The following is a 27,273-nucleotide window of genomic DNA, read 5'->3' as shown; positions in this document are numbered from 1 at the left end:
TGTAGCCTCAGTTTCCTGGCAGATAACATGAACATCCTAATTGTACCACCTCACAAGACTGTGGAGAAGAGTAAATGAGATTACTCATGAGAGGTGCTTAGAAAAGATGCCCTCCTGAGACACAGGAAGACCCTGACGATTGTTAACTATTATAACTAAGTCAGAATCTCTGAGAGCAGGCCTAGGAGCCTGCATAGCTAACAAGCTCCCACTGGGATTCTTAAGATCACTCACTTGTGGTTTACCTTCCATCTGTCAGCCCCTGAATGAAACCTTTTGTGTGTTTTATCTCATGTAGTTTTATGAAGAGGAGCACACATTCCCCCACCTTTCTCATAAGGAAACAGAGCCTAGAGTGATTTCTGTTCATTGCTTAGGGCTAGATTCCCAAAGTTTACACTATCTAGGAATAGCATATTCCACCAGGATTCACAGCTTTCAGGACCTGAGCAGAGAGTGGCTATAACCAGCAATGGCAGCTTCTACCCCAGGGAATCAGATATATTGGGGAAGGGATGAAGCTAATGGGTAGACTTGATCCCCAGAAAGAACTGTGCTCCTCCATGGTCATATCACCCCTCTCTTGGTTTGCACTCTTCTCCCATGGCCTTATGCCCTTATATATGCAGCTATTTATGCTTATCATCCCTGATGAGATTTTTTTCCAAATGGGTGAAGTCTGACTCCAACATGCTTCTGAAGCACAGAGACAAGAACAAAAGAAAGGATTGAGGGCCTTCCCAGTCAAAAGTTTGATCTTCCTTCCAGTGTTATTAGATTTCTTGATTATAGCCATTCTAACTGGGGTGAGGTGGGATCTCAACATTGTTTTGATTTGCATTTCTACTATTGCCAGAGAAGCTGAGTATTTCTTCATGTGTCTTTTGGCCATTCTTTTTAACTCTTCAAAGAACTCTCTCTCTTTAAGTCTTTAGCCCACTTGTTGATGGGGCAATAGTTCCTTTGAGGATTTGTTTATGGAGGATTTAATTTTTTGAGTTCTACGTATGTTTTAGATATGAGGCCCTTGTCTGTTGTATAGCTAGTGAAGATCTTCTCCCAACCTGTGTGTTTTCTATTGATCTTGCTAGCTATGTCCTTTGCCATGCAGAAGCTCTGAAGTTTTATGCAATCCTCTTTGTCCAACCTTTCTTTGATTTGTTGTGTTTCTGGGTCTCTATTAAGAAACTTTCATCCTGTGCCAAGAAGTCCTAGAGTTTCTCCTATTCCTTCCTATAATGTTTGGAGGGTGTCTGCTTTTACTTCAAAGTCTTTGACCCATTTGGAGTTGATAATAGCTTCTGGAGAGAATGTGGCCAAAAGGGAACCCTACTGCATTGTTGGTGGGAGTGTGAACTTGTTCAACCACTCTAGAAAGCAGTATGGAGGTTCCTCAAAAGACTACACATAGAGCTTCCCTATGACGCAGCAATCCCACTTTTGGGCAATTAACCAAATGAAAAACAAGGCCACACTAAAACTATCAGCACAACTATGTTTATCGCAGCACTATTCGCCATGGCTAAGATATGGAACCAACCCAGATGCCCCTCAGTATATGAGAAGATTAATAAAACATGATACTTATCTATCTATCTATGAATTCTATGCCTCCATCAGAAAGAATGACACCACCCCATTTGTTAGGAAATGGGAAAACCTTAAAAAAAATCATATTAAGTGAAGTAAGCCATTCCCAAAGAAATTTAGGTCCAAGGTTTCCCTTATTTGCAATAATTAGTATACACATAGGATAATCTGATCAGATGAGCTGACAAGCTCAAAAGCTATGTATATATGTCCATATAAGATGATGCGAAGCAAAATGAACCCCAAGATATGGACACAAGAGGCCTGTCTTTGTTGTTATTGTTTTAAATGTACTATGTGATTTTTTTTCTGTTTCCTTTGTATGTTCTTCTCCCTATGGTATATCCCCTGTTGTTGCTATACTTGATTTTGGTCCCTGGTATTTTTTATACATTTGTCTAATCTGGGGAAGGAAAGGGGAATAACAAAACGCTGAAACATGGACACAGGATGACCCATTACAACAATGATACCCATAGGACAGTATATTAGAAATGAACTTCACAACTTCAGATGGGGTGGGGGGAAGGCATGAGGAAGCGTGGGGGAGGTGGGGGAAGGAAGAGATAGTGGGACAACAACGTGGTAAGGGGCAAAAATGATCAACAAGTACTCATTGCCTTACTCATGTAACTGTAACCCTTCTGTACAGCATCTTTACAATAAAATAATTTTTAAGTTTGATATTCCTCATGGTCTTTACCACACCTTGCATTCAATCTCATCTCCACTACCTTCTGGCTTGGAGATCATCAGCACATTCTTAATAACTCAGCATGTGCTTTGCTGTCTATAAAATGGCCACTATTGTCATTCCAATGAAAACATAGACTTGAAAGGTACCCATAGGTAATCAGCTAGTGTAGGAAAACAAGATACTTGCTCCATGTGACTAAACACTAGTGACATAGCAGATAGAGTAAATTTACTGTGTGCCTAACATGATGCTGCCTTTTTTTGTCATCCAAGGAAGACCTGGTCCTCCTTTCTATGTGTCTCCCCCCACCCGCCTTCTTTCAGAGCACCTCTGACATGGACTACATTTGTTTGGTGTCCACTTATTCCCTGAGCCATACCAGGTACCTTTCTGAAGAAGCAGCCCTTTGGACCCATGCCCCCTAGAAGGTAGCAGGGAAAAGGAGCCCAACAAGCCAAGGCGAGACTCCCTGCCATTCTGTGATGCTATTAACGAAGGACCTTAGTAACAAGAATTGAAGCCTTGGTTCTGATCAACAAGTCATGTAGGTAAGGCTATGGTTGTCAGCATAGCAAAATGCTACAGCATAGAGTCTCCTACTCTTGACCACTGGAAATCAGGGTCAAGCTCAGTTCTGGAAGGCACACAGAGGAAACTTCAAGAACATATGTTGAATAAGTGAATCATCCCAACACAAAGGAAAGCTTCTCATTTAAAAAAATTCTAAGGGTAGCCTTTCACACCAACTGCAACTTTCCTCCAGATATGCAGGCACCAACCTTGGCACACTCTCTGCCACAGATCCCTAGGTGAGGCTTTGTACCCTGGCATGTCACCTTTTCTCACAAAGCCCCACCACAGTCCTGAGTGCAAGAATTGTCTTGCTCTGATATAATCTCCCTTGCTCCTGACTCCTGCCCTAACCATCTACTCCAATTCCTAACCCTTATGCCTACACAGTTCATCCTTCAGATAGGAACTGAGTTCAAAAACCAGTCACTCAGAAGGTCTTTTTGAATGGGAGAGAAGAGTACCCATGTTCTGGATGATTACATCAGCCTATCAATCCAGTGCAAAGGCATTGGTCTATAGCAGGAGAGGGGTTATGTGAAGCTTCTTCCAGGGGAATGTTTGCCAAAGGAAGGATGTTGAAATCCACATTGGACTCATTAGAATGAGTTACTTGCGAACTATCAGGTTAGCTGGGATAACAGTGAAGAGATATATAATCAGGCATGGTTAAGATCTGCTCTTCTGGTTATTGGAAATAAGGGGATAATCTTACCAGACAAGCAGAAAAGGTCAAAAGTGAGATACATAGGACCATGCTAAGTGAAATGAACCCCAAGATATGGGCGTGAAAGGTTTTTTCCTTTGTTGTTGTTGTTTTTAATGTACCATGTGGCGTTTTTTTGTTTCTTTTGTATGTTCTTCCTCCTATGTTATAACCCCCATTGTCACTGTATTTGATTCTGGTGCTCTGCATCTTATATATACATTTTTTCTAATTTGGAGGGGAAGGGAAATAACAAAATGCTAAAATGAGGATACGGGTTGATCCATTATAATAATCAGATTTACAAGACACTATGTTGTAAAAGCACTTTACACTTTGGGGGGCAGGGGAGGAGTTGGGGAGGTAGGGAGGGAAGGGATAGTAGGGGAAAAACAAAGGAAGGGGTAACAATGCTCTATAGGGAACATACTTATTACCTTACTCAAGTAACTGTAACCTCTCTGTACAGTATCTTTACAAGAAAAGAAATTTTCAAAAAGAATTCAATATTTTAAAAAATCTGCTCTTTTGCAGAGGCAAAGAAATGAGCATCAGGTAATACACAAGGAAATGTCCAAGGGTGACAGAGGTCAGCCAGCGTATTGGGTAGCCATATTGTGTGGTTCTGTCTCCTTTCCTACTCGCTATGGGGAGAAATGATGCACTCAATGAATGGAAATTCTCCTAATAGTCACAGTCAAGGGTCTCAGAGAAATGCCTTTGCCTTCCATGGCCACAAATGCATCTGAGAATGAAACAGATAAGAAAATGATTCCCCAAAAGCAGAGCCTTAAAATTAATATTAGTATCTCAGAAAGAGGCAAGGAAGAAAAGGAATGAAACTCTCCCATTAGTTTTTAGTTTGAGAATTACCCAGCTTAAAAAAGGGGGGGGCGGAGGAAATTCCCTAATTTTTTTGGTAATAAATTGAGTGAGATCTAAGCAATACAAAGTGGGAAGATCCTGGTTACCATTCCCCTTCCACTTACACCTCCCAAGAGAACAAGAAGAGTCTCCTACACCATAACTGATCAACAAAATAGGAAGTGCTATCTTCCAAAAATAGAAGCTCTCCAAGACCCAAACTCTAGGCTTCAGCATCCTGTAGAAGAAATGTCAAGATCACTGAAGCCAGCATCAGAGGATAAGAATCACTTTCAAGTTGTTTGGGCAGAGACAAATGACCTAACCTTCCTGAGTTTCAGTTTCTGTATCTGCTTCCTCGTCTACTGTACCTATTAGAACATAAGGTTCCAAATATGATCAGAGCTAGCACATATCTTCTTCAACAGAAGTTTGTCTGGTCCCTCACATTGGCTTTGAGATGATTAATTAAATAGTCAATATTGAGTGAATTAATTAATTATAATGCATTATTTTAAGAGACATAAATAGTATAAAAATATAACAAAAATACATGGATCAAAACCTGACACAATATTTGTCATAAGATTGGAGAAAACAGCTGAAATAAAAGATGAGTTAAGGCATATGAAATACCTTGATCTCAGGGAGGAAAACCAAACTCTTCTGTAAAATAGTTTGGTCAAAATAGTTCAGAACATGTTTTCTAATTACCAGAATAATAACTGGTACAATTTCTCTGAACAATGGAGAAGCTGAAAAAAACCTCTGCATATTGTATTAAAACATAATCACATTAAATGAGAGAAAGAAGCAGAAAAGGAAAACTAATTAAACAAAATGACATAAGCACACACATACAGGCTGGGAAGGTGGTTCAGTGGTAGAGTGCTCGCCTTGCATGCATGAGGCCCTGGGTTCAATTCCTCAGCACCACATAAGCAGAAAAAGCCAGAAGTGGATGCTGTGGCTCAAGTGATAGAGTGCTAGCCTTAAGCTGAAGAGCTGAGGGACAGAGCCCAGGCCCAGAGTTCAGGCCCCACGACCAACCCAAAAAAAAAACAAACCACACACATATACATTATATGTTTTCCAAACAAAACAAAACATGCAAACGGGTTACCACTGCTTATTTAAAGATTCTTAGATTGTGTCAAATACCAACTATAGTTATTATTGAGATAAAGCAAATCAACATGAACATTTCAAGAATATTATATAAGTGGACACAAATATAAAGCATGCTCTAATACTATAGTCAGATTATATTGGATACCAGGTAAATTTGAAACATTATCATTTTATATGTCCCAAAGGGTACAATTGACAAGTTGTCAAAACATTGTGTGCATACTATATTAATGCACATCTCAACTTGGACTGGCCACAATTCAAATGCTTGCTAACCACCTATGGCTAGAGATTAGCATAATGGACAACACAGTTAGAAATTTTAATTTACTTTCCTATTCTAGAAAAGACTAGATGTCACATGTAGCAATGTTTTTAAATGAAAATTATGAAATGGTTTCTTCAAGGCAGCATCCTGAAGGTCACATTCATAAGGAAGTGCAGACCCTCTCACCAGGACAAAGCAATCTCCTTGCTACCTAGAGTGGTTTCAGGCACTGCCACCATATTGGGCCATGCTGAGTTGTGAGCACATAACTGGGACATTCCACACTTTGTCTTGCACAGTCCAGAATGTATCTGAGAATGACACCTTCAGAATCAGCACCAAGTCAGTCTTGCTGAAGAAGAAATAACCTCCATATGGTCAAGGTCCTAGGATTGAAAAACTTCCATGCTACTCACTTCTGGGCCATAAATTGCATGAGGCTTCTAAAGAGCAATTTTACCCACACTACGTTTCCAGCCATCATCAACTAATTAGGCATGTGTTTAAATTTTCTCATCAGATTGTACATTCAATTTTTAGAACAGAATATTATAGAATGTGCTTCTCAAATGTTTCTCTGTTGTTATCTTATTTAACAGTCATTATTTTATTGCGTTGGTGGTAAAAGACAAAGAAGTAGTAAGTTTTAGTGGAAACATCAAATCACTTGATATCATTTAGTTCTAAATTATTGACAGACATAAATCACTATATATGTCACTATATATAATATATAATGCACATATTATATATATAATGTATATATATATATATATATATATTTAGCAAATGGGGAATTGGTTTATGGATTCTCCATGGATACCAAAATGTGTAGATGCTCAAGTCCTTTACATAAAACAAAGTAGTATTTGCATATAATCTCTCATATTCTTTAAATCATCTCTAGGTTATTTGCAATACTTACCAAAATGTAAATGCTATGTAAATTGTTACTGTATTATACCATGTAGAGAATAAAGACAAGAAAAAATCAACAATATTTTTTTCGTTTAAATAAATATTTTTCCTGAATTTTTTTGGGGGGTCTGGTCATGGGGCCTGAACTCTGGACCTTGGCGCTGTCCCTCAGTTCTTCAGCTCAAGGCTAGCACTCTACCCTTGAGCCACAGTGCCACTTCCAGCTTTTCTTTTTTCTTTTTTTCTTTTTCTTTCTTTTTTTTTTTTTTTGCTTATGTGGTGCTGAGGAATCGAACCCAGGGCCTCATGCATGCAAGGCAAGCGCTCTACCACTGAGCCACCTTCCCAGCCCCTTTTTTCTGAATATTTTAAACACATACACACACACACACACACACACAGAAGCATCCAAGTTATAGGAAAGAAAATATTTGTTAGTGCTTCTGAACATGCACACATAGACTAGTCATTAATTCTTTTTCTGTTAGTTTCAAACAATGGCCTTAGTAATTAGAAATTCAAAATCTTACTTTTAATATTATTATATTTCAAATTCTTCTCCAGAGAAAGTGGACATTATTCTCAGTCATTTTGAGTCTGTGGTTCTAAACTATCGATGGAGCAGGTAGGATTGAAAAACCTTCACTGAGATGCTGAATTAGTGAGCTAAAACACCACTTTCTGTCTGTCACCATTTATCCATCACTTGTTATTGGAGTGCTTAGACATTTTGACAAGGATGTTATTTCAGTATTGAACTCTTACAAAAGAGAAGAAAATTTCAAAAAATATGATGAAAACATCTAAGGTCATTATATTCACCATTTCTTTGGATTGAATTTATTTCCTTTTTAACATTTTGCCGTACACACAGAAATTCTTCAAGGTAGAAGAAAGTCAAAACATCCTCTCTCTCCAAAAGAAAGAAGAAAAATATATATATTATATATAACACTATATAATATATATAATTCCCTCCCCCTCATTTTATTCTGTTTAAAAAATTTTTTAAAGTAGTTTGAAAGCTTCTTGGGAGGCAGAGATTAGTGGGTCACCTTTTTTGTTCCCATCCTGGAGCCTGGACTCAGGGCCTGGGTGCCATTCCTGAACTTTTTTGCTCTTGGCTAACACCCTACCACTTGAACCATAATTCCACTCTGGATTTTTTGCTGGTTAGTTGAAGATAAGACTCTCACAGACTTTCCTTTTGGAACTGTAATCCTCAGATCTCAGCCTCCTGAGTAGCTAGGATTACAGGTGTGGCTCACACACCAGGCTATGGTGAATCACTTTTTGAGGTTAGCTCTGGCATAAATGTTTGCAAGACTCCATGTGAACCAATGGCCAGGCATGTTCCTCTCATCCCAGATGCAGGAGAAGCACAATGGCTGGGTGTAGTGACACACACCTATGATCTCCAGTGGCACAGGGAAGCACAAGTAGGAAGATAATGGCCAGGACATAGAGTAAGCATGACCTTATCTTGAAAATTACCAATGCAAAAGGGAACTGTCACTCGAGTGACAGACTTGCCTGGCAAGCCTAAGACCCTGAGTTCAATTTTTAGCACATCAGTCATTAAAGTCCTTGTTAATGGAAATCATATATGGCAAGTGCCACACCTGCATTTTTAAAATTAAAATCTAAGTACAAGATAGCCCTCATCCCTTAAGACAGTTTTACTCTGGACCACATAAGGGCGGGTAAGAGACAAACGGAGAACAGAAGGGTAGGTGAATGTACTCATAATATTCAATTTACATATGCAAAAAATGGAATCAGGTAAATTGAAGAAATGGTGGGGGTGGGAGAGATGGAGGAGGAGGATGAAAGGGGTGACATTGATCAAGATGAACTGACATGCTGAATTGAAACCTTCTTGGGCAACTACTTAAAGATAATAGAAAATAGTTATCACTATGATTAAAGATGATTTCATTAATATCTGTGCTTTTCCTTTGGAGCTCAGTACATCTGTTTGCCATCACACGTATGTGCACAGTGACACACACAAATAAAGAAGTCTAAGAAATGCTTTCTGAAAGTTTTTGCTATCTCAGGTTAAGTAAGGAAATAGTAAAGGACTGCTGGGTGAGTAGCCATGAGACCAGATTTACCAGCAATGAAAGGAATATTGTGCCAGAAGGGACTATAAATATTGCTAAAGCAAAGCAAATGAATTCAATACCCCAAAGTTAAATTTCAGTGGACTGGCATATAGTATAAACAGGAAGTCAGAAAGATGCACAGTTTTCACTAAAGAATAGAATGAGACAAGATAAAGTAGGTAAGTGAGCACTGGCCAGTCTAGGGGCTATCCTTGTGGGAACAGCTGACCTGCCACCGCATCTTCTCTGGCATGGTTTCAACATGGGTGGTAACAAGAACATGTCTTTATAGCAGTTATTTCTCAGATGTCAAAGGTCACAGATTCCCCTGTAGATGTTGTTAAAAAGTAGACTCAATCAGGTGCCACTGGCTCACACCTATAATCCTAGCTACTCAGGAAGCTGAAGGCTGAGGATCATAGTTCAATGTCTGCCTGTGCAGGAAAGTTCTTAAGCCTCTTATCTCCAATTAGCCACCAAAAAGCCAGATGTACAGCTGTGGCTCAATGAGTAGAGTGCTAGCCTTCAGCAAAAAAAGCTAAGAGATGGTATCCAGGCCCTGAATTCAAGGCCCAATACTGGTACAAACACACACAAGACACAGAATACATACAAAGTAGAGTATACTACAATAGAATCATAAGATTCTCCCCTTACCCACCAAAGTTAGGGCCTCAAGCTCTTACTTGGCCTCCTTGCTTATTGCTAGAGGTCTACCACTTGAGTCATGGCTCCTATCTGGTGTTTTGCTGTTTCTTTTTGGATCAGGAGCCTTGTAGAGTTTTCTGTCCAGACTTGCCATGGATCATAATCTTCTGGACAGTCTCCTGTGTAGCTAGGGTTACAGGTATGAGCCAGCAGCACCCAGTGCAAGTTCACATTCTAATGAGCTCCAAGGTAGTGTTGATGGTACTAGGCTGAGAATATGCTTGAGCAGCAAGATCTCAAGTAGGCAACAGAGCCTTGTTCTAAGTCAATGATAATTTCAGTGGAACACTTTCTCCTGCTTTCATTTTTGCTCTTCATAACCCCAATAGCTTTTGGGAAAAAATAAGATTTCATAGGAATCATACACAATAAGGAATATACTAAGCCTATGTCGGGACAGGTGCAAGGATCCTCACAAGGCAAGAGAAAGAAATACTGTGTCCTCAAGGAGGTCATGGTCCATAGAAAATATAAAAGCCTTTGAACACCTTCATGTCTTAGGAGTGACTTTGGGTACATACAAAGATGGCCAAGGAACAGGCCCTAGTGAATCTACTGACAATAGCACTGGAGATTCAAGTCTTCGAAATGGCTTGGCTCTGAATTTCTGCTATTAAGCAGAAATTCTTAATTTCTAAGAAGAAAATAAAGTAAGAAGAAAGAATTCCACAAGCAATAATCATCAGTAAGCCTAAGTCAAAAATCCCCAACCCCAGCAGCAACATTATCTAAGCCAAATTCATCAAACCCAAGGAGGCTTTAACAGGAAATGTTAGCAAAAGAATTGAGGAAAGAATACACAAGCACACACACACACACACACACACATATTATATACATATATACATATAATATATGATATATATTATATATATGTGTGTGCATGTATATATATGTATATATATACATACATACATATATATATATATATATATATATATATATATCCCTAGTCTCTATCCCCAACTCTTTGTCAAGAAATCACCAAACAATATTGTTTTAGCATTTGCTGTGATCCAGGCACAATAAAATGTCCATAAGTATTATCATATCCAATACTCACAACAAATCAATGTAGCAAATGCTGCTGTTAACCCTAATTTTACACATGAAGAACCAAATTTAAGACATATTAAGTAACATGTCATAGGCCAAAACAGCTACTAAGGAATAAGCTCAGATTCCATGCAAATACTGGTTAGCATTGTTTTCCTAGTACAAATATTTTTCAAAGTTGATAGGCAAGTTAAAGTCAAAATATAATTTAAAATGATCAGAATCATATCTACCCAAGTTACTTCATAGGGGGCTTATGAAAGTCCAGTGAATAAGAGACTTGAAATTGCTTGTGAAACATCTGTGGCCAAACTAGAAGAGAAACAGAGACTGAAATATGGACAGAGACAGAAAAGAAGAGGGAGAAGGGGAAGAGAGGGGTGGGGAAGGGGAAGGGAGGCAGAGATAGACAGGAGAGAGCAACAGAGCAAGCAAAGGTGCTTTGTAAACTATAGAGAATGAGTTTGTTGTTGATTTGGTTGACGTGACTTGTGATTTATCACTACTAGGTCCTGAGACTATGCAGCCCAATCAAGGCTGCACAATACATTAATATTTCTCCTAGAGCTAGGAGATAAAAAAGACCTCTTTGAACTCTAAACTTCAATTTTCTTGGCCTTGGTATCATTCTGTGCCAATTCACATAAATGAAGTCAAATTGTGAAGACTATTATGTCCCTGTTCACCGAAAAATTATGATGTAATTCTCTCTTTGACACACAAACACACACACCACCACCACTACCACACCATACCACACCACACTACATAACATCACATAAGTCTTAACATCCTCTTAATATCTAAGCAAAAAAGGTGAGAGCCATACAATATTAATAGGTCCTCAAGATTGAATGAGACAGTAGAAGAGTTAACATTTTCTCTATTGATTTGATTTTACACTGTCTCTTCCTTGGAGAGAAACTGGAGTTATGATGGACTCAACATCAAGCATAGAAAACCATTGTTTTCATTTATATGGCTCAATGTTTATTTATTAGAACTATAACTGTGCAAGTGTTAGAATCACAGAGGTGAATAAGAAAAGCTAAGCCATTTGGAAAATACAAAGGTAAATTAGACTTGAGCACGACCCTTAAGAAGCTAATACCTAATTGTGACAAAAAAAAACCACATATAAACAAAGTTAAACTGACATTGAGATATGGAATCCTGTGAAACAGATACAATGCTGATAGTAAGAACAAAGGGAAAATTGTGTAGAGTATTCACGAACATAGAATTGATCTCATAAGCAATGGAGAACCACTGGGATTCTACACATGACAATACAGTAGTGAGCATAAGGTTTAGAAATGATGAATTAGAGAAAAGAACGACAGAAGAGGATGCAGCCTGGGAAGAGGTGTGTGTTGCCCACATGCACAGCGTTGGCACAGAGGACCTTTCTGCTACAGAAAATGCTGAAGAAACATGTCCTGAATGTAGAATTATTTAGTTAGAAGGGAGCATGTGCAAAAGTCAAGGAAAACCAGAAGTTTGGCTGGTCATAGAGGTAAAAATCATGTTCTGCCAACGTGTTAGAATGGTAAGAGACAGGGATGGGTGGAAGATATGCAGACAGTTTCAGGCTGTGATGAGAGACTCCTGGACATTCAAACCCTATAACTGGATGATATTTTACAATTCTAGCCCAGAGCTATTTGCAATGTGTATACACACACACACACACACACACACACACACACACACACACACATATTACATAGGTGATATTTTTAAGGCATGTTTCAAAAAGTTTGAGGGGATAAATGGTAAGTATTCTACTATAGCTTGGTTGTTGTTCTGGTGTTATAAATAACATTTGCTACGCATTTAGTCATTTTAGCTGTCTGGCATCTTACCAGACAGCTGTTTCTTCAAAGTAAAATCCAGCTTCACATTCATTCTGAGGGACCTTCCAGGACCCTTTCGCCATGGTGTTTGATTTGTAGAAATCCCTACTCTGGACTAGACTGCATTCTTAGAAACAATTATAAACCTTGAAGATAATTCTCCAAATTCCCCACTTCTGCTCCATCTAACCATAGCCAACATTTACCTGAAAGACTCTAATGAAGAAAATTCCAAACCTCCTGATTAAGACATTCTGGCCCTTAATTCATGAAGCTCCCATGGTTTGAAATCTGAATAGTCAGATAGATCCCTCCTTTGAACTCAAGTTTATTCTTTCTTTACAAGGTTTCCATGATTCTAATCTATCTCTCTATGATAATCAGACCCAAAGTCTCTCTTCCACAAGCCATGCCATGCTCTAGGGAAGGACTGAGCTGCTCTTTTTATTTGTTCTTTTCTGAGTAATCCAGTGTCTCAGAGTCTGTGCCTGAGACCTCCTAGATACAAAGAGAATTAGATATGGTTCCTGTTTCAGTACCTTATCTTCCAATATGGAAACTGAAGTAAAATAACTTACAGGAAAGGGAGAGAATGCTCAGAGAGGAAAAAAAAAAGTATACATGAAGTTGAAAAGGGAGTGATGACTTTCCTATGGGAGGAAAATGAAACTTATAAAGCAGTACTTGAAGAACAGAAAAGGGGGAAGATGGAAGGTAATGTTGAAGGGGGCAGAAATGATCAACACCTACAGCTGGGCATGGGTGGCTTACGTCTGTACTCCTAGCTTCTCAGGAAGCTGAGATCTGAGGATCACAGTTTGAAATCATCCCAGGCAAGAAAGTCCGTGAGACTCTGATCTCCAATAAATTACTTTTAAAAGCCAGGAGTGGAGCTGTGGTTCTTGTGGTAGATTGCTAAGCCTTGAGCACAAAAGTTCAAGGATAGCACCCTGGTCCTGAGTTCAAGCCCCAGGATTGGCATGTGTGTGCACGTGCACGTGTGCACGCGTAAACACACACACACACAGAGGCCAACATCTTGAGGCAGTGATAGAAGACACTAGCCTCATAATCTAGAAGTATGAAGACAAGGTACAAACAAGAATGAGGATAGATAAAGTCATGGCGTCTGAACTCAAGAAAGAATACTGTTTTAAATCAGCATAGGTTTTATACTAATCCATAAACTTTCTTCTGTCTGTTATCAGTCAGCTGAACATGGAGACAGGTAGAAAATGAGTCATTTTAAATATAAGATACTACACCCCCTTAAACCCCCCCCCCACCAGCTTAGTATGATCAGGAAGGACAGTATTCACTCTTGCACTGAGAGCAGTAAGTGGGAGAATCCTTTGTACATTATTTATGTTGCTAAACTCCCAAGCATTTAGATGAAATATCATCATTTAGAATGAAGACTTCCTAAGATCCTAAACTACATAGGAGCACATAGGAAGAGTATCAGTGCAGTAAATCAAATGGAGAAACAAGCAAATCCTAAAATGCTCATGCCAAAATATGGTCATTTTCTCCCCTGTTGCCAGCCTGAGTAATGTGTCCATCAGTTCCACCCAATAGAGTCCTCAAAAAGAAAAAAACACAGTAAAGTGAAATAAAGGAAGGTTCTGTTAACCAGATTAAAGACTCACAGAGGAGAAAAAAGACCCCCAAATAAATGGATTGGAAACTCCATTTTGCCAGTCATGCCAAGAGCTAAGCCCCACTTCAATTATTAGGGATGTGTGAACCCCTCGTAATGTTTTCACAAGAGTGTACCGAATAGTCACAGTCTCCCTGGGACCACCACCACTAAGCAATGGCATTTTTTGTTTGGTTGGCTAAAGTGTTTTTTTGTTTGTTTGTCATATCTGCAGAAGGGACTTTCTTTTGTCAAGATACAAGATCTTGTCACCTGCAATTCTGTAGGCACAAAAGGGAAAGAAAACATTTTTTGAGAAAAATAGTAATAAATTAAAAATGCATAGTCAATAATACCTTGAACTCAGATAAATTTGGTGGCAAATATTTTTTTTAACTGCAGCATAACTGATTAAAAACTGGTGCCTGGCACCAGTGGCTCATGCCTGTAATTGTAGCTACTCAGGAAGCTGAGATCTGAGGATCGTGGTTCGAAGCCAGCTCAGTCAGGAAAGTCCATGAGACTCTTATCTCCAATAAACTACTCAGAAAAAGCTGGAAGTAGAGCTGTGGCTCAAGTGGTAGAGTGCTCGCCTTAAGCACAAAGAGGCTCAAAGACAGTACCTAGGCAGGATCTGCACTAAAAACAAACAAACATGAGTCAAAGGGTCTTATAAAGGTAAACCAAAGACTGGGCCTGGTGGTTCATGCCTGTAATGCAAGCTACCTGAGAAGCAGAGGTAGAAAAATCAAGGTCCAAGACCAGCCAGAGTAAAATGGCAAGGCTTTATCTAAAACGCAAACTAACACGAGGTGGAATGAAAGTTAAGTGGTAAAATGTCTAGCAAGCATGAGGCCTGGAGTTCAAAACCCAGTACTGACCAAAAATAACACAGCATATCAGCTTCACAAAAATAGATATGGCTACTACTAAGACAATATTACATTTCCGTTCATAGCTACATCATCTGTGACATCTTTGTCCTCAGAGGATCGCAACTAAAATGAGCACAGCTAAACAAGAGTGACCAGCAGCTACACTGCCCTAGAGAAAGCAAGGTAGGGTAGCCAGTAAGATTTTTCTCTAGCCTTTGCCCTACTAATTCAACATCTCTAATAAAGGAAGATACTCAATATGACAGGTAACTCACTTGGAAGATGTTGAAGAAAGCTGCAGAAGACCCTATGGGTTTACAGCATTGATGTATTGCTTTTTGTGAGGAGGATGGGGATGGAAAATAATGGTTTTTAATCATATGAGCTGGTTAAGTAAAAAAGAGAAAAGGAATAGAAAATAAAAGGACCTGCTCCACCAAGAGTTTACTATATATTTTTCTTTGAAAGTTCTAAAAAAGAAAACTGTAATTACCAGGAACCAGCATAAAGTCCATAAAGCTTCAAAAGGCATATTTAAAATGTTTTCTCTGTCTCTTTCTGTCTGCCTTTCTGTCTCTGTCTCCCTGTCTCTTTGTCTCTGTCTCCTTGTCTCCTGTTTCTGTCTCCCTGTCTCTCTGTCTCTCTCTCACACAAACACACACACACACACACACACACACATACGCACACACATACACAGATTTGACATGTTGAATTCCTACAACAGCTTGTCGTCCATCCTGTCAATTTCCACAGTAAATGGGCTTCTATAACCATGTAAAACACAAAGCTCAATCCTAATAATACAATTGGGTAGAGAAGTAGCCTCAGTAAATAACACAGAAAAAGAATGCATTGATTCCTTAATCTTCTATTTATATTTATAAACACTTTTTCATAGATTATATCTTTACTTTTCCTTTCTTTTCTTTCTTTCTTTCTTTTTTTCTTTCTTTAATCTTTTATTTATATTGATAAACATTTTGTTCATAGATTTTTTTCTTTTCTTTTCTTTTCCTTTCTTTTCTTTCTTTCTTTCTTATTTTTTGGTACTGGCTACAATCTCAGGATGTTATACTAGCAAGTCAAGTGATTTGCTACTGAGTTACATCCTGGCCCTCTTCATAGATTATATTAATTACCTCTTTCTTTCTATATCCTCTTGTGACTCCCATGAATATGGGATTGGTGGCAGGATTGGTAGCACCTATACCTACTCTGCTGGATAAGGACAACTTACGGATGTATTGCTCATCTCATTTTGAACAATTGGAGGTGCTATAATATTTGAGTCATTTGGAGCCGGGCGCTGGTGGCTCACGCCTGTAATCCTAGCTACTCAGGAGGCTGAGATCTGAGGATCGAGGTTCAAAGCCAGCCCGGGCAGGAGAGACCGTGAGACTCCTATCTCCAATAAAAACCACCAGAAAACCGGAAGTGGCGCTGTAGCTCAAGTGGTAGAGCGCTCGCCTTGAGCTGAAGAGCTGAGGGACAGCGGCCAGGCCCAGAGTTCAAGCCCCACGACCGACAAAAAAAAAAAAAAATATTTGAGTCATTTGGAATGGCAGCCCTCCAGTTCTGAAGAAACTACAAAACTTGTTCACCTCAAGAAATTTGTTGGCTTTGCTGACACAGCGAGTATAGATGAACAAGTGATCTCATCAGCATAACACAGCATCACTCCAGGTAGCCTCTTCTTGCTGACCATCCGGAGGCCAGGCTTGCTCTGTGGGACTGGGAAAGGGAATCTTCAAGAGCCTGAGCTTGACACCAACATGACATTGTGAGATATCATTAAGACCATGTTTCTACATTATGTAGTAATTTGTAGCCCTATTAAGTGTCCTTTGGATCAAAAACAGAACATATACCTCGGTTAATGTCATTATTTAGATTTTGTTTTCTTTTTGATCTTGTAAACGTCAAAAGAGCAAGTCAGGGTAAGTCGTCTGAGGTTAAAACCCGGAAAGAATTACAAAATGCAATCATACATTTGGTTGGAATTTCCTTTTTGAACACAAACACACATCAAGTTCACCAACCCTCATCTGGTACAGGAGAAGCCAGAAGTATGAAATACCCCTACTTTGCATTATACTTGGCTGAAGGAAAACATGGCTTGAATATTCATGTAGTTGTCCAAAGAGTCAGGTTGAATGTACCAAGGACAGCAGGAAAAGGTTGTCTACTGGAATAAAGATTGCTAGCTTCAACCCCTTACAAATCCTAAAAATATGGGTAAATCTGGAGGAACAGGTTCATACATGCATTGTCTATTTTACGGTTTCACCATATATTGTCTGTCAGGATTACTCTGTTAGTGGTGGATTTTAGGTCCGAAGACAGGGCAATTTTTTTGGCCATTTTTTCTCCTGGGAATTTCTGAGTACTCTTTTGTGATCTCAAGATCTTAAGATCTAAGTTGCAGCCGAGTGCCAGTGGCTCATACCTGTAATCCTAGCTACTCAGGAGGCTGAGATCTGAGGATCATGGTTCAAAGCCAGCCCAGGCAGGAAACTCAGTGAGACTCCTATCTCCAATAAACCACTAGAAAACGGGAAGTGGCACTGTGGCTCAACTGGTAGAGTGCTCACCTTGAGCTGAAGAGCGCAGGGACAGCGCTCAAGCCCAGAGTTCAAGCCCCATAACTGACAAAAAAAAAAAGACCTAAGTTGCTCTTATGTTTGTACTATTACTCTCTCGTTTTAGTAAAAATTCCTCTTTCATTTGAACCACTTTTTTAAGTTGGGTATGGGGGTGGAACTCAACTATGAGCAGCTTAACAGAAAGCAACGTCCAGATGTCTTCTGCTGGTAATTTATTGGAAATCACAAACTGAGGGAGAACACTGTATTTATGGAAGTCTGTAAAGATGATAAAGAAGAAGCTAAGGATTACCAATCATATTATCTCAGAACAATAAAAAAATTCAAAGAACTCCCAAAACAACCTCTCATCCTAGATGTGCTCCTGAAGATGGATAGTCTCTTCTTGTTACCCACTGTGGTCAGTACCTCCAGCCAACACCACTCTACCATGTTGTACTGCATGAGGACAATTTTTTCTGTACTCAGTTTCTGTAGGCTTTCTATGAACAGTCAAAAACAAGGAAATATTCTTTTCATTAGAACTCAACGGCTGGAAAGTCCTCTGAGAGCAAAATTGATATGTGTGGGAGTAAATGTGGTCATTGAGTACATTGGTCATTATATTTTCATTATTCAAACTTAAATAGAATATTATAATATTGTAACTAATACTATGCATAAGGGAACTCTCCATGAAGCCCATCATGTTTCATCTTCTTTTTTCTTTTTTCTTTCTTTCTTTTTTTTTTTTTTTTGTCAGTCATAGAGCTTGAACTCTGGGCCTGGGCGCTGTCCCTCAGCTCTTCAGCTCAAGTAGAGCGCTCTACCACTTGGGCCACAGCACCACTTCCGGTTTTCTAGTGGTTAATTGGAGATAAGAGTCTCATAGACTCTCGTGCCCGGGCTGGCTTTGAACCGTGATCCTCAGATCTCAGCCTCCTGAGTAGCTAGGATTACAGGCATGAGCCACCGGCACCCGGCTCGTGTTTCATCTTTGTAAACAAAAGTCACTTCACAATCTGGATGTCTTACTTATCTACTTTTGTTTTCTAAATAAATAAATCCTTTTTTCCCAAGGAAATATCTTTATCTTTATCTTATTATTTATCTAAGTCCAAGGTGTTATAAATATTCTCTCATAAATTTGAATTTAGTTTCTAACAGCTCACTGGTGAGCTTCCAAAGGCCCAAATGATCATAGATTTCTTATAGAATATGCCATTAGATATAGCAAGTGTAATTTGTCCTCTGTATCCACAGAACAGAAAGAATTGTGACCAGATGAAATAGAATGTAAATATCCAAAATGTTAACCTATTTATAATACATGACCACTGGAAAGATGGGAAAGAGGAACTGAAACCCTGCTGCCTAAAGGTAAATGACTAAGGGGAGATTTTGATAATTTTTACTAAGTTTCTCAATCTGATCATTTGCGTGATGTTTCTGAACACTGAAAGAAAGCATAAAATCTCAATATAGTGAAACTTTAGGAAGCCTGAAAGTGAGAAGGTAGAGGAAAGTTAAGTGGCTTCCCTTTTATTCTTAAAGTTCTCTATTTTCATAGCTTTAAAAGAGTATTTCACATAAATGCTATTAGGGAAAAAAAACTAGCCAAGTGAAATAGAACACACCTATAATTCCAGTTACTCAAGTAGCAAACATTAGGAAGATCTCAGTTCAAGGTCAGCCTGGGCAAAAAGTTAGGGAGCCCTGATCTCAACAAACAAGCCAGATATATGTCCTATGCCTGCAATCCTGACTACATACAATTGCGTAAGTAGGAGGATCATAGTCAGAGGACTAGTCTAGGCAAAATGTGTGAGCCCCTATGTGAAAGAAAAAAAACTGAAGTAAAAATGGACTGGCAGTGTAGGTCAAGTGGTAGGGTGCTTACCTAGCAAACATAAGGCTCTCAGCCCAACTCCAATACTACAAAACAACCACAAAACCAAGAACACAGAAATCATTAAGGATTTCTCCAATCTTTTCACGTCTTTATATCTAAGAAGCTATGACTGTGAAAGTAGTGGAGATTATTATATTGCTCCAATCCAACTATATATCTGCTTTAGGCATATATTGTTCCATCTCTCCTAGTTCTGTAAAATTCTGTCCTGAAAGTCCCCAGATCTGACTGAGCCTCTCAGACATAATGCAAGAATGCCTTTGTATTTGTGACTCATGAGGCTCTAACTTCATTTGCAGCCCCAGTTTCAGTTTAGGTTCCCCTTAAGATTCCCTCTCAGGAGACAGAAAGTGAGAGGTTCTCTGGCATTGAAAGTAGGAGAAATACGTACTAAACAGCACAATCAATATGAGGGACAGGGATAGGTATAGAAACAACCATAGACATTGCTTATCTCCTGGTTGGTTGTGCCAACACTGACCCAAACAACACACTATGGACACAACATACTGTGGGGTGATATTGAGAATTAACAAACAGTTTACCTTGCTCTCTGGTTTTATTCTGGACACACTTCACAATATCAACACAAAGAAATTCTTACAATAAAATTGAAAAATATAAATGAAATCGAAAAACAATACAAGAAAGTAAAACCCAAACCAAACTGAGAAAAACAGCCTGACATTGATAAGCAACCGCAACACCTTCACAGTTATGGATTACAGAGTTCAAGTTCATTAAACTCCTGCAATGTGGCTAGTTGAACTAAGATACTGAATTCTTAAATTCAGTTAATTTATATTTATACAAATAGCTACATGAGGCTGGAAGCTACTCTACTGAGCAATGTAGGTCTGTGTTAATTTAACAACAAAGCCTAGAAGCTCTCTGAATATGCAATGTAAAGGGCAATGGCTTAGAGTCTAACAAAGGGTTGCGCCAAGGCCCTTTGTCTAGTAGAGGATTAAGAAAAAGCTAGAACCAATATAATATGAAGACAGGGTAAGTAAAAAAGATGCTAATCCCAAAGAAGGGAAGTCAACCAACTATGATTTGCGTACCATCTTAACACTGAAACTTCTTTGCAGAGGATTCAAAATTTGAGCTGACAGTGGAAGATTGAACAGGTGTTGTATTCGTTTTCCATTGTTAATAAGCAATTGAAGACTTAAAACCACATATAATTCATTATGCATTATTTTAAAGTTCCATTGGTTAGAAAACCAATATGGGTCTCAATGGGTTAAGATTAAGATGTCTGTAACACTGCCTTACTTTTTTGAAGCTTTGCAGAAAATTTTACCTTCTTACCTTTTCTGCCTCTTCGGGGACACCCACATTGCTTGGCTTGTGGCCCCCTTTATCCATGTTCAGATCCAGCAAAGCTGCATCTCTGCGCGCCTTTGTTTCATTGACAGACATGTCTCTGACCCTGTCCAGGAAAAGTTGTCTGCAATCAAAGACCAATGTGATTAGACTGGGCCTACCCAGAAAATCTAGGCAAACCATCTCATCTCCAGATATTTAATTAATCACATCTGCAAAGTTCTTGTTGCTATATAAAGTAACACACTCACCAGTACCAAAGATTATGAAATGGACATCTTTGGATATTATTGGTTTGCTTACTAAAGACTTTTAACAGAGATAGGAGATGCGGAAATAAAGGAAGAGATAGGAGATGAAGAAATACGACAAGATACAGTCCAGGAGCAAGGCAAATCAGAAGAAGATAGCCCCCTATAACTGTTGATTAACTCATCTGATGGGCCAGTAGCTCAAACTCCCTCTGAAAGATATACCATAACACACGCTGGTGAGCACATGAGCTAATTTAATATGCTGACTTACATTCATTCCTGCCCTATGCTTACCAAGAGCCAGTCTAGTTTCTGAGAATCCTATTTAGGCCATTTGTTTTTGTCATTTAATTAAATACTACATAAACTGGTAGGACTGTGAAACACAAAGATTTACTCTTCCCATGCAAATTAAGTTGAGTAGCTTGAGAGGATTCTTTAATTGGAACATCCTAAAAAGTTTTGCTAATCCTTTAGATGTAGGCAAGACAAATACCATGATTTTGGAAAAGGAAGTAAAATCTCAAAGTATCTATTTTCCTATGGTCTTTCAAATGAATACCAGTGTTTAATGAATACCATGTTTAATGAATACCAACAGTGGGTTCCTACAAAAAATGTTAGAAGGTACTTCACATGATCTCATTTACAAGCCCAACCTTAGTCCTTTCTCATGTGAGTATACACTCACATAAATTTTTTAAGGTACTTGTATTATTTTTATGCAGCTTTTTTGGTCAACTGTTCTTTTTAATAAACTGATTATAAACTAAATAATAACAAATAATAAATTGTATAAACTAAATATGCCATAATAGTGGGCTCCTACTGAATTTGCAAAGCAGAGATGATACAAATGTCCTGGTGAGGAATGTGAACATTGCCATGAGCAGTAAGGAAATAGTGAGCTCATTTGTTTTACTTTTGTTATTTGATAGGAAATCATTTTAAACATGCCAATGGAAACACTAAGAAATCCTAACAGCTGAGGACAATGCTTTGTGAAATTGATCTGTAGCACAGGCTTACTGCTTCAGTTTTCCATAGCCCAAGTTGTTTCCGCATATAGCAAAAGCCATTGGATTCTCATCCCCAAGGATGGTCTTGCTTCTATGATTCTACACTGGCTCTGTCCACTAGTGTAACCACTAGCTACATGTGGTTGTTGGGTCCTGAAAGGTGACTAGTACAAAATGAGACATACTGGGAGGGCAACCCCAGATTTTTAGAAGATGTAATATGAAAACAATGTCTAAAAACCCCATCAGTAATGTTTTACTTACCACATGTCAAACTGCCAATCTGAAGTTTATATTGGGTGAAAGAAAAATGTACTAATTGTACCTGTTTCTTTTTGGTAAAATGTGGCTACAGAAAAATTTAAACCTACATATTCTCCTCACCTCTGTGGCTCATGTTATATTTTTCTCCTGAACAGCAATGCCATTGTCTACATCACTCCTAACATGAATCTGTGGGTTCAAGGCCCCACAACCCAGCCAACAGTTTCGGGTTTCACATTCCTCTTATGGAGTGTCTAATCATAAACAGGGAATTTATCACATTCTGACTTCTTCATGTTGGAACATGATCTGGTTTCCTTAATTTTTTCCCCTAGAATGTTTAAGGCTCTAGAGCTAGTTGCTTTGCAGAGATCTAAGGTCAGTCCTACCAGGTTCCTCAATGGTGACTGTCCCTGCTAGAAAAGCAGAGAGTAGCAAAAGGATGGGGTCTAAGGATAGCACATGTTTTTTGATTTTCAAAAAAGTGGTCAGCGGGACAGCTGTCAGAAAGTTCACACCAAAGACCTCAGAGCTGAGGAGGAACCCACAGGTAGGATGCTGACAAGAGCACACACACAGCTCATCTCAGTCTTGAGTGTTTTAACAAAGACCCCAAGAACAGAAAGCCTCCTCCCAGCCACGTACAATTCCAAAGTGGCATGTTACCAAGTAGGATCTTTGTAAAATGCCCATGGCAAAGCAATGAGTTCAGAAAGAAAAAAGAAAAGAAACAGCTCTGCAGCACGGAGACTGTATTCAGGACTCAGAAAGGCATCCCTGCAAATCACCTCATCCTTGTGCAAACAAAGCTGAGTACACCCTGATTTATTGCCCACCCAGAGAACTGTACAGATGCTTTCCTGAAACCGTGGAGGGTAGTCTTTGTGTTCAGGTTGCCTATGGACATGGCCTGGGAGACCAGCATTTTGACTCTGGTTTAAAGGCAATTCTGATTCTCTTGGCTGCTAAGTAATTTCTACAGAAAAAAAATTAGTATTCATGTGCACTTTCATAAAGTTGAGTTTATGTACATGCACATGTAGAAGTGTCTTATGTCATACATGTTATTTAACATTTGAGCATATTAACTTATGAAAATGCAATGGATACCTAAATATATTGCAGCATTTTTTAAAAGCCCATTCACTATCAAAACAATTCCCATGAGTCAGGCTGATGAATGTGTGTCAGTTTGATCTTAAAAATCTCTACTTAGCAGGATAGCTTCTGCTGGTAGATTACCTCTTACAGTTTCATCTTAAGGTATTTCATAACATCTTTTAAAACACTATTTCCTTCTGTTCTTCAGTATTACAACATGCTCATTATTTTGCTCTCATAGTTTGAGACAATTTAAACCTTTATAATTCTTAGTTTTCAAAATAAGCTTTTTAATGACTGGAAGGAAGGAAGGAAGGAAGGAAGGAAGGAAGGAAGGAAGGAAAGAAAGAAAGAAAGAAAGAAAGAAAGAAGCAAGAAGGAAAGAAAGAGGGAGAGAGAAAGAAAGAAGAGAAAAAGGGAAAAAGACAAAAGAAATAAATAGCACAAAGGTCCTACAAAGTCAGCCAACTAATGTAAGTTTAGACCAGATTTCTATTTGTGATTTGTGAACTTAGTCAGGAGTCATCATAAATCTAAGCCCATTTCCTTATCCATAAAAGAGGGTTCATAAACTAGACCTGCCTTTTTCACAAGAGTTTATAAGGAGTATCTGGAAATTAATTTTGGAAATTTTAAAATATTAAGTAGCAGAAAGAATAGGTATTATAGTCACTGCCATTGTTCTAGTGTGACTCATGCCTAAGAAGAAGCGACATTGAGGAGTTCTTTTGTACAATGAGACAAGGAAGAACAGGTATGCGATTCTAACACCCACCTGTCCTGTGACTTCATTCATAAAATTCATGAAGGAAATTTAAAATATTCCCCCAGATTTCCCATTAGAGTCACTTTGGCTTTAAAGGAGACAAGAGTCAAAATCTAACAAAAACTTTTATTCTAATTTGTTCTGAAATAAGAGTTTTCAATCATCACAACTCCTTAAATTAGAATAGATCTTCAAAAATAGATACATGCAAACATTCTTTCCTAAATTTTTTTTTCATGTACAAGTGTGCAGCCTGCTATGTAATGTCACACATTAAAATAACATTGGCATGGAATGAAGATTTAAAAAATTCTTTCTCTGGAAATAAGCATATGTTATTAAAATGATATATCATTGGTAGCCAACTACTAGAAAAGATTCCACATTGAAGTGTTTCACTTCAGAAGTGATTTGGAGTATTGTGACATTGTGCAATAAATATAGGACTTAAAAGGCAAGAGATTTGGGCTCTACTTTCAGACATTCAACTAACTTAACTAAGACTTGAATATAGAATTTACTTCCATGAGCCTTACTTTTCTCCTGAGCAGAGTAGATTAACATGACATTCCCACTTGCCTGTTTCATATGATAAGATACGAATAAAAAGAGCCTTTCCAACTATAAAATAGTGTAGAGGTACAAAAATTAAGAAATCCAGTTTATTTAGAAGTTATTATTTGCCACAGCTCTTTGAGCCATATTGAGTGAGCTCAATATATCTCACTCCTGGAGTGTATATTGATAATTTTGATTTTCACACATTTTATCTTAATGCTAAAGTAATAATAACCTTGACCTTAATAATAATCTTTTCATCTTTCTCAAACTTCCTCGAGTCATACAAACTTTAAGTGCTCTGACAAAGCTATATTTGCTCCAAGGCACAAATATTATTCATACACTTTCTAGACTAGCATATTAGAAAAATCTAAATAAATTGAAAGTATTGACACCTCACCCTCTATCATACAATAAAAGGAAATTAATAAGATGAATGTGAGACTTTGGAGTATTAGAAAATTCCATAAGCACAGTTTATTTACTGTAATTAAAAACATGACTAGACAATACCAAAACTGTCCCTGAAAACACAATATGTCTATTCAATGAAGCAAAGTAACTCTCAGGGAAAAGTCATTAGGTTACATATCTTACCATAGCAAAAATAAGAAAAAAAATCTGAACATTTTAAAGGACCTAAAGGCAACTTTCCTTAGTTTGCTATGTGTTGCTATAATAAAATAGTTGAGAAATCTAGGAAATATATACAGAAAATAAAATTACTCTCCCATAGGTCCCTCCAAGTCTTCTATCCATGCAATCACTTGATAGAAGGACAAAGAGAAGAAGAGGGAGAAAGAAAAGGGAGCTGAACTCACCATTTTATGATATTAGTTATATCCATGAAAGCAGAGCCCTTATATCCCAATTTCCTCTTAAAAGTCAACTTCTTAATACAATGCCAATTAAATTTCAACACAAGTACTGGAAGAGTCAAGTATTTAAGCCCTAGCATAACCAAGAACTAACATTATCCATGGGGAAAAAATAGCAAGCTTTCTTATAATATCAGGACAAAAGCAAGGATGCCCACTTTGACCACTTCTACTCAACCTAGTACTTGAAGTACTAGCCAGAGCCATTAGGCAAGAAAAAGAAATAAAAGTCACTCAAATTAGGAAGGAAGAAATAAAGTACAGATATATGACAAGTCTTAAGTGTATAAAGCCTTAAAGGTGTCACTAAAAAAAAAGTAATAATAGAAGGAAAAGCATAATATAAAAATCAACAAGAATCACATGCATTCCTATCCACTATATCAAAAGGAAATTAAGAAAAAATCCCATTTATAGTAAGAAAGAATAAAATACTTTGCAATAAGCTTTTAAAAGAGATGAATGAATTGTAGACTGATATTTATAAAAAACACTGATAAGCCAGAAATAAGGACTCACACCTGTAATCCTAGCTACTCAGGAAGCTGAGATGTGAGGACCACAGTTCTAAGCCAGCCCAAGCAGGAAAGTCTGTGAGACTTATCTCCAATTAACCATCAAAAAAAGGTGAAAGTGGAGCTGTAGTTCAAGTGATATAGTACTAGCCTTGAACATTAAAACTCAGGGACAGCATCCAGCCCCTAAATACAGGCCCCAGTACCAGCACATAATAATAATAAGGCATAAAGAAATGAAAACACATTCCTTCTTTAGCTTCCTAAAGAAGACAACATTGTTTCAATGTCCACACAATCAAAAACAATATACAGATTAAATCCAAGCAATCATAATTCCAATGGCCTCTTTTTACAGAAATTTAAAGAACTCTAACCTTCCTATGTAACCACAAAGTACTCCAAAGACAAAAATAATCTTGAAAAGGAATGAAGCTAGTGGTATTAAACCTCCTGACTCTTAAGGTTTTTTTTGTTTTTGTTTTTTCAGGTAAGGGGTAGTTTTATTCATCGTTCTGGCTGGCACCAGGCCATGTTGGCCCTCCACATGGCTGGGAAAGGCCTGGGAATGAGAGCTGGGAAAGAGAGAGAGTTGGGAAAGAGAAGAGAGAGCTGGGAAAGAGAAGAGAATGAAAGAGCTGAGAAAAGAGCTGACTCTTAAGTTTTACAAATCTAAGATATATAGTCCAATGGAAGAAAGTGGAACTCTAAAATAAACTTATGCATCTATAGTCGACTGATCAAGCCAACACAACAAAACCAAAATAGTAATTCAAATAATGGTACTGATAAAGCTGGACATTCACAAGTGAAAAAATGAAATTGGAGTCTTATCTATACCCCAAAATCAGTTCAAGAAAGATGAAAGATTTAAATGTAAGACCTGAAACTGCAAAACCCTAGAAGAAAACATAGGAGGAAACTTCATGGCATTGGCTTTGGCAATGATTTCTTGGATATGACACCAAAAGCATGAGCAACATAAGCCAAAATAGACAAGTAGAATTACATCGAACTAAAAGCTTCTTCACAGCAAAGGAAATTATCAGCAGATTGAAAGGCAACCCCCTGGAAGTGGGGAAAACACTCGTAAACTCTTATCT

The sequence above is a fragment of the Dipodomys ordii genome, unplaced genomic scaffold (genome assembly GCF_000151885.1).
Source record: "Dipodomys ordii isolate 6190 unplaced genomic scaffold, Dord_2.0 Scaffold67, whole genome shotgun sequence".
Lineage (NCBI taxonomy): Eukaryota > Metazoa > Chordata > Mammalia > Rodentia > Heteromyidae > Dipodomys > Dipodomys ordii.
Note: the sequence above shows the minus strand (reverse complement) of the source record.